The following is a 10,117-nucleotide window of genomic DNA, read 5'->3' as shown; positions in this document are numbered from 1 at the left end:
AGAGGATGATGAGGTATTACTGGAGATGTGGTTTTAGAAGGAGATTGCTGTTGTTTTTTTTTAAGGTGGAGAGAATTGAGCACATTTAAACATTTACTTTAAGAACAACTGAAAGAGAGAAGAAACATGGATAGTGTAAAGCTCATAAAAGGCTGAAGGAAAGAATCCATTGTACAGTTGGATATACTAACGGCAGGTGAAGGAAGGACATCACATCTAATTTAACCAGACAGAAGAAAGAAAGAGTATGTGAGGTGAGTTTCAAGCCTTTTCTGTGAAATAGACATCCAGATATCTGCTACGAACTGAAGGGAGATTGGGGAGGGGGGGATGGATTACACATTAGAGAAGAAAATCTTTGCAAGAAAGTACTGAGACAGGAGGAACCATGAGTTTATCAGTAAAACTTCCTCGGATTGCTGGGGAGTATAAAGAGTCCAACTGAGTTAGTATTTGCATCTTTAATATAACATCCTTCCTCCCTGCCGTGACCTCTGCAGCAATGTCTAGCTACTTTGGGTTTAGTCATGGAGAAAGCAGGTAATCAGGTTAATCCAAGGTTGGAGTTTTGCCAGAGGGTTGAAGAATAAAAGAAAGGTGTAGGAGTTTATGTTATTGGCAATAGCATCATTAAAATAGGGGAAATCTTAGAGTCAAAGCAGGATAAAGAAGGAAGTAAAGACAGAAGAGGGCTGACAAATTGGAAGAAAGTCAAAATGGGAGTAATCTAAAGGTCCTGATGAGATATATAGCAGGGATTGTAGACTTCAATCCACAGTCCCAGTTTGGTCCTGTTTTTGTACAGCCTGAAGCTTAAAAAAATGTATTTTACATTGTTAAATGGTTGAAAAAACATCAAAGGTATATAATATTTTGAGACATGTAAAAATTGTAAGAAATTCAAGCTTCAGTGTCCATAAGAAAAGTTTTATGTTTCAAACACAGCGTGCCCATTTGTTTACATATTGTCTACAGCCGTTTTCGCACTATGATGGCAGAGTTGAGTTGTTGTGACAAAGAGTGTATGCATAAAAAACCTGAAATACTTGTTGTCTGGTCCCTGAGATAGAAATGGAAGGATTAGAAGGATTAGAAATCAAAGGAGTGAGAAATTAAACTTGTGGCAGATGAGTTTTGCCCAGAGATTGGCTACGGAATTAACGCTTTTAGAAATAGAGCAAATGTAGAGTAAAAATGTCCGAATTGTAACCATGAGATTGAAACCTAGAGAGAAGCTCATTGTTGATGATTAGAAGGTCAAGGAATTGAAAGTGTTGTTGGGCAAATCTGTTATTTGACTTCTGAAATCATCTAGAATTCATGAGATAGGTGCCATTGTCTTTGATGAAAAGTTGGAGGTAATTAAGAGGTGGTAGACGGAGAGTGGTTAGTTCAAAGGTTTAAGCTCCAAAATTACAGAGCTTTTTAAAAGGAGAATGAGTACTTGCCTTTGAGAAGAATGGCTATTGAACATGATGCACTCTGGGCTGCTTTCTCTCCCCTCTTCTAGACCAGAACGGTGGGAAACCCACAGTGTCCTCTTGTGGGGAGGAGAAGATGAACTTTGAAGGCCTGTTCTCAACAAAATTAGGTTCTTGGTCACTGCTAAAAGAAACAAAAGCTTATTTTTATTTTTTTTTAAAGATTTTATTTATTTATTTGGGACAGAGAGAATGAGAGAGAGAGAGAGAGCACATGAGAGGGGGGAGGGTCAGAGGGAGAAGCAGGCTCCCTGCCGAGCAGGGAGCCCGATGCGGGACTCGATCCAGGGACTCCAGGATCATGACCTGAGCCGAAGGCAGTCGCTTAACCAACTGAGCCACCCAGGCGCCCCCAAAAGCTTATTTTTAGACAAAATTTTCGTTATATCAGGAGTGTATGTTAGTGCCAAAAATAGTTTTAAATGATCATCTTACTTATATTCAGCACACAGCATGATGATTTAAGATGTTTTTCTTTTCAAAATTCCCTCTAGAATAGGTTTATTTTGAATTGAGTATATTCTAAAAAAATTGTAAGTTCAAAAATGTATACCTAGTATTTTAATTATTGTTTCATCTGTTTTATTAAGGTATAATTGACAAACAATAAAATAGACATATTTAAGATGTACACTTTGATAAGTTTTGACACATGTACACATATACTCATGAAACCATCACTATAAATCATGACGGTGAATACATCCAGCACCCCTGAAAGTCTTCATTTTTAATCATCTATTTCCGCTAATAATAAAACTTTACCTAATTTTAACATGAAGTATCTGGTTTATTTCTTTTCATTTATTTCTTTCATTCTTCAGTAATGAGTAAATGAGTACATTGAGATGAATGCATTGAGATGAATATATATGCCCAGGCTTTTAATGATAATGCCCCATAAGCTAAGAGTATACATGTTATAAAAAACAAGTATCATTATCCCAACATGTAAGTAATAGATATTTTTTAATCTCCTGATAAGTCTATTTTTATAAAGGAACAAATCCCCGAAATAAGTGAAATTACTCTAAGGCACAGATTTTATAAAATATTTTGCTCTGCAAATTTAATTTTTCAGCCTAGTTTTCAAAAGCATTTATACTCCTTTAAATTCTGACCTTGTTGAAAATGTGTTAAAGAGTATTCCTATATTGATTGTAGGATATTAGCTCTCTTTTATTCTGAGAGGCTAGATTGTCTTTCTGCAAAGGTCATTCATTTCATTAATGGGAATGGAGACGTATTGGGTTGCCTACCACCTTTATCTGTTCCACGATACACAGGAGGCGTCCCGTACCTACAGCAATGCCTCTGAATATATAGAACGTTAGGAATAACACAAGAGCCAAGTTATTTAAATCTTGAAAAATCAATTATCCTTTCTGTAATGTTAGTTCCAGAAGTACCTAATGAGAGATAGTTCTTAAGAGAAAAAAAAATTTTTTTAACCCATTGTTCAAATGGTAGCAGTTTTTAAAAAAAAATAATGTATTTAGAGACCTTCATGCAGATCTTATAATACCCCCCCAAAATTGAAATGGAACTTATTTAAATATTTTAACATGCTAATGTTAATATAAAAACAATATAGAAAATTCTATAAATTTTTATATTAAAGTTTTGAATATAATTGTATCAATTTCAAAATACTTATTCTACTTAAGTACACTCATTGTATTTGTCTCCATTACAGATGCTAGAAAATAATGCTCAGAAAAAGGTAATTAAGGGCACTCAGCTACATAGGATTAATGCAGGATGCAAAATATGCTTTTTACCCTAAATATTATTCTAAAAAAATTCTTCCATGTAAAAACATCACATCACAATAGATATTTGTAGATGGTTGAAATATAAGATATTAGGGTTTGACATTATAAATTATAATTACGTTTAGTGTTTACTTTCTTAGTAATAACATCTTTTTAATTTTTTGACTTATAATAAAAATGGAGAGTTATTATGATGTATGACTTGGAGTTTTAAGGGAAGAGCTTTATAGGCAGAGGAAATACAGGTGCAAAGGCTCTGAAATAACAGTGTGCTTAGTCAGGCTGAGAACTATCCAAACAGTCAGTGTTGTTCCAGTGGGGTGAGAGAGAGGAATGGTAGATAAGGTCGAAGACATCGCACGGGCCGGATCAAGAAGAACCTCATAGACCACTCTAAGGATTTGACTTTTATTCTAATTGATATGGATTGGAAAGGCGTTGGTGGGAAGATACCTAGACATTTCCATTGCCTGAGATGGGGGTAGTAGGTTTACAGATTGAGGGGCAAAGAACAAGTCAGAAACCAAAAGTTCTGCTTTGAACTGTTTATTAAACATCCAGGTGGACATATCTAGAAGGCAATTCGGTATCCAAATCTGTTTGAGTATAGTGAAGGAGTTGAGTTTTTTTATGTGAATTTGGGATCCTCAGAACACAGATTTGATGAAAAGCCCTGGTCTTAGATGAGGTTAGTAGAGTGTACACCAGTAAGGGTTCAATGGAAAAAGTAGAACCTTTAGGAGATATATGTGGATTTGTTACAGGGAGTTAACTCTACACATTTGTGGAAGCTTGATAATAGGTAAGGCTGGTGTCCGATGCTAGAATTTGAAGTGCATAGGACAGGCAGTTAGAAGAGAGGAAGGGTGTAAAGTGAGGAGGTGTGGATAACAAGCTGGAACCCACAAGTAAGAACTTGAATCCAGCAAAGACAGACTGAACTCAGTGTCAGCTGTTGTTGCTTCTGACCTTCATGATGTGGGTGTCCAGGAGAAGCCAAGCCCCTTAGTTATGGAAACACATACACTTGACTTAGGAGATAGAAAAGCTGAAGGAGTTCCCCGGGAAGGTGGAGTAGTTGCAATTGCAAATAAAAGACTGTATGTGTGTTACAAAATGGTTTCTGTTTTTTTCTGGGTTTTTTTTACACCCTTCAAATCTCCCAGGAGTTTCCTGTTTGGCCCAACCTAACTGGAAAGAGATAAGAAAGGGAATTCTGGGGAAGGTAGTTCAGCTTAGCCAAATCCACAAATTGCAAATCCACCACAGGAGATGAGTATAGATAGAGAGGAGATGAGGGGGTCCTGTGGGACTAAAAAATTTAAAGGTCAAGAATATGAGGGTTTCAAGGAAGTATCCTTAAATGCAGAGAGCATATCCTTCTTCATTAATTCCTGATTATTTTTTGGCTGCAAAGAGGATGTGTTAGCTGGAGCTTGGACTCTGAGATGGAGGCCACCTATTGAGGATGGATAAGCAAGAAGATCAAAAGTGCTCATGTTTGTTATTCATTAGTTAGTTAGTTCATTGTACTGCCACACCAGCCCTGGACATATGCCTGGACTGTGTTTATAAGAGAAGTCAGATTTGTCATATTTAAACCACTCTTGTTTTGGGTTTTCTACTACCTGCAACAAAACCTAATTCTAATTTATAGAGTGGATTCAAGAGAAAATGGGAGGTGAACAAATAAAGAGTAAAGACAATATTTTGACAGAATTACCTATAAATTGGAACTCAGAAATGGGTCTCTAGCTGGAGGATGAGTGAGGGTAGGAAGAGATTTATTTTTATGATGGGAAATGTAATTATGTTTTTTTATGAAGTTGGGGATTATCCAATAGAGAGGAATTACTTAATCCTATAGAAAAGAATTAAATTGATGCAAAGAATTATGAACTGAATAATAGAAATAATAGAAAGTTCTAGGAGAAACATTTAGTTTACTTGATTGCTTATTCAGAATGGGGAAACTTATATTTGCATTGTTCTCTTATTATATAGATATTAATATTGTTGTAGTTAAAAATGGGGAAGAATGATTGGGGGGAAATCGGAGGGGGAGACGAACCATGAGAGACTATGGACTCTGAGAAACAAACTGAGGGTTCTAGAGGGGAGGGGGCTGGGGGGATGGGTAGCCTGGTGATGGGTATTAAAGAGGGCACGTACTGCATGGAGCACTGGGTGTTATACACAAAAAATGAATCATGGAACACTACATCAAAAACTAATGATGTAATGTATGGTGATTAACATAACATAATAAAAAAATAGCATTCTGGGAATTTAAGCAATTAGCATAATTTTTAACCCGGTAATCAGAAAGAAATAGATAATATGTCATGTGTTTTTTGTTTTTTTTTTAAGATTTTATTTATTTATTTTAGAGAGAGCGTGTGTGCTCAAGAGGGAGGAGGAGTGCGGGGGGTGGGTGGGAAGAAAAAGGCGGGGAAAGAATCCCAAGCGTGGAGCCCAACACGGGACTGGATCTCATGACCATGAGATCATGACCCGAGCTGAAACCCAGAGTCAGACACTTAACCAACTGAGCCACCCAGGCGTCCCAGATATGTCATATCCTTAATGCTGTAAAAATTACTTCACTGAAAATAACTGGTAAAGCAGACTTTTTATTTTAAAACTTACATCACTTAGGGAATCTCTAATTCACTTTTCACCTTTATTTGTAACACACATTGTTGTTTCTCGTATTTTAGTCCTGGATAGAGTTTATTAGACTTATTGTAAGAAGATGATGTACCAATTAGCATTTCGTGCTTAGCTATTAAAATTTCATTCAAAGTGTGCAGTTTTTATTAACATTCCATTTTGATATTTCCTTACAATCGTAAGTGATCCATCTTCAGATCATTAAGCTATTTATTAAAATTCTCCTGCAATTAACTTTAGGCATAATTAATTTTAGGCATAGCTATATGCACATACGCTAATTTATCATTGGAAACATGCTAATTTCTTAGTCATATCTAATATAATTAAGAATATTCTTTCTGTTTAGATCTCTGGGAAAAGACAGGTTTGTTTTTTGTTTGTTTTGGTCAGCAAGTATAGTGAGGTTGGAGTTTAGAACAGTTGATATTTTCCATTAATATTTTTGCATAATTTATTATGTATTATACATAGGATTATATAAAGAAAAGATGGCTATATGCAGTTATATTATTATCCCATAGTTATTATAATATTAGAGATGCAGTATATATGAGATACAATAATCATAAAATCAGGGATAATTAAATTTAGTTCTACAAACTATCACATTTTCAACTGAGTTTACTAAAATTTAATCAACAGGTTTTCACAAGACATGTTTTCCTATTTATTACCTTTGTTTCTGACACACTTATGGTCATCTCTTCAAAATGCAAAGCCTTTTCATAAGAAATATTTTCTGAACAGAAATCTTAATGTTCTTAAATGTTCTCCAAGAACATTTAAATTATTTTCGCTTAACAGGCAAGACCCATCTTATAGGTCATGGAAAGTGGCTGTGCTCAGAATATAACGTGTGACATTATTGGATCAAGCACATTATTTTGTAATAGGAAACCAACTGTGAGCAGGACCAGGTTTGTAAAGCAGCTTCGTGTACATATGAAAACCTGTAGTTCCAGTCTTGGCCTCCACATGGTGCTAGTGGTATGTACTGGTAGATACCAAGCCCAAACTACCTGCTAATGCAAAATAACCATTCATACTGCCCATCACAAATAATCACAGTTGTGAAACAACTGATTCCAATAAAAAGGCACCATACCTGAAATTTTGCCTTATGCAAAATTTAGCTTTACGTGCACAATAATAATTTTGCCAAGTCATTTGTGGAAATTACAGTGAAGCTAAATAAAAGATGACGTGAAGTAATGAGTTTAGATTCTTGTTTCATCTTGGGGATCTCACCAATGGGTTCAGCATCACTTTTTCTTTTTATCTGTGTATTGTTTTCCCGTAGATGGTTATTTGGAATGGTGTTTGAGGAAAGGAAATCCTTGGAAAAGAGACTTTATAGGATTTCTGCCAGGTTTTTTTTTTTTTTTTCTTTCGTCATTGTGATTCCTTTGAACTCTAAAATTCACTTTCATAGCCAAAATCTGATTTATTTTGAATATTTTGATTTTCTGTCAGATTCTTCACAACTTTAAAGTTAGTGTTTTGTTTCCATTTATTTTAATGTGAAACAGGTATATTCATTGAGTTGATGGCAGCTTTATGTGATATATAAAATTTTATATCCACTTGCCAACTGTATGACAATTGAAGATACTATAAAATATTACAAAATATTTGGCCTTTTTGTTCAGTTTCTTGCCAGCTGACTAATGGATAATTGCACTGGCTTTATCTAATTCCTTCCTTTTCTTCTTTCATAATGGGACACAACTGTTTTTCTTCACTTTAGGCTTACACGTTGGCCATTCAGTCAAGACTAAGTGAACAACAAAAGAAATTATTCAAATAATTAACAGAAAGAAACTGATTTTGGGTCTCTAAATATCTTAAGCCATATAGGGTGTATCTTGCCACTTTTTTTTCACACATTTAACTATTTACTGAATAAATTACTCCATGCCAACTGGTTTGGTTCTGGCTTTAGCAGTGGTAGTTCAAAAACAATGCAGAGTACAGAAAAAATGACAGACAACTCAAGACTTCAATAAAGAAAATATTTTTTAAAATTATATTATCAATTCAATTACATTGAATTACTATTCCTATCACTTTCCTCCCTCCCTCTTTCCCTTCCCTCCTTTTTTTTAAAAAAAAGTAAATAATCCAGAAACTGACCTTGAAAAAATTAGACCACTTCTTGCCTGGAAGATAGAAAATATAAGTGGTCTTAAATTCAAGAATGAGATTAAAGATGCCAGTGGAGGGATAACTTCTTTACTGTAGTTTATGGTACTTATTATTGGTCTCGTACTGAGTCCATTTCTTAAGTGGACTGAGTATAAAGTGTTGTCTTTGGTTTAGGTACATTAGTGGCAATGTTGCTTGAAAACGTTGGGCTCTTTTGGACAAAATCATATAAACATCAGTAACTATTCGTAAGTGACTTATTACCCTTAAATCCTTTCTTGGAAGCGTCCTTCTTCTCCTGTAACTGTTACTAGAAATATGTGTGTGTGTGCACATATATACATATATATATACATATTTCCACCAATATATATATGTATATATATTTCCACCAATAACTATTATTACCTGACAATTTAAAAAAATACTGACTTATTACACAACTACTCTACTTTTCAATATAGAATAAAGATTATGAGGGAAAAAAAAACTATTTGCTTAGTTCCCTCACAGATTTATTCTTTAATAATTTTGCCTACTGTGTTTAGCTCCCAGGTGTGCCTGATTGCCAAGGTAAGAAGACAAAGCTAAGAGCCTACAAGGGCCAGATAAGTCAACTAAACGACCCACTAACACCTGTGCGGAGTGTGCTCTGCCTTCAGACGGAGGGTTTCATCTGACGGGTTCAGTCACAGAGGCTGTCGTTGACTGAAGCACCAACTGCCTTGAGTTTTTATTTCAAAACTATATATAGCTCACTATTAAAATTTATTAAAGGTAAGTTCCTGTTAGTATAGTAATTCAGAAGAGTCACTACGCAGTCTTATCTAAATAATACTTTCCGAGAAGACGTATGTAATGGTTGGAGCATAGGCCCTAGAGTCTGGGTTTAAAATGGTGGTTCTGTCACTTACCAGTGTTTCACCTCAGGCAAGTTGCTTGGCATCTGTGTCCCAGATTCTTCTTATGTGTAAAGACAATAAAAACGGTTTCTATTGCATGGGGCTGTTGTCTGGGTTCAATTGGATCATATATGAATGTGCCTTACGAGGTGCCTAGTGTATATGGAACACAACAAATTAACCTTATTATTACATTATTTTACATTACGTTGTATTATTATTTTCATTCCATGAATGGAATCAGTTTGAGGTGTATTGCTAGATGTTGCAGACGTGAGTCACACATTACTAACAATTCACCATCGGCGCCACCAATAACTCACAAATATACATTCCAACAGACAGAAACCAATAAATTACAATATATTATGGAAGTTTCTAATACATTTTTTATAGCAAGTGATTGGAGCTCTGCCTTTTTTAGGAATTCTCTACAACTCATAAGGAAGAGTATAGGGAAACCTCTCAGGACCTACAAATTAAAATATTTTCAAGTTAATGACACACAATAATTTTATTTTGCCATAAAGAGGGCATGAGAAACATCACTACACTGATTAAAATCAGTTACAGCTGATACTTGACTTGCCATGCATTTCCTGCTTTTCTTCATTGTCAAGGACCTAAGACAAAATTAGGATAAACCTAGTGTAAGTCAGAAACAAAGAATTCAAAATTTTATAAAATACAATTTTTGCTCAAATTTTGAGGTTTTTCTTTTTGTTTTTTTTTTTTGTTTGTTTTTTAGAATAGCTGGTCAAAAAAAAAAAAGCCACTCTCTCTATTGAATTGTTAGCTTTCTAAATGATGACGTAAGAATGGCGTCAACCAAACCTCTTTCAGCAAGTAACTGGAATGGATCCGGGATCGTTCTTATTGATGGGATGCCATTCTTTGGACTACTCTTGATAACATACAAAAGTAAGTTAGTTGTCAGTTTTTTTCTTACCTACTTCAATCATGGAATGTGGGAAATGGCCAATCCAGATTTCTGGAACGCTCACAGCATCTGTAGTGCAAGGCCTCTGCACTGGCCAAACAGTAAATGCATCAGCAGTCTTGGCGTGTAAGACCCGGTCGTAATGATGGCAGCAGCTGCAAGCTGTGGCAGGTCGTATTGGTGGGACATTTGAGACGC

This window comes from Halichoerus grypus, chromosome 12 (assembly GCF_964656455.1).
Source record: "Halichoerus grypus chromosome 12, mHalGry1.hap1.1, whole genome shotgun sequence".
NCBI lineage: Eukaryota > Metazoa > Chordata > Mammalia > Carnivora > Phocidae > Halichoerus > Halichoerus grypus.
This window is presented reverse-complemented; position numbering follows the sequence as displayed.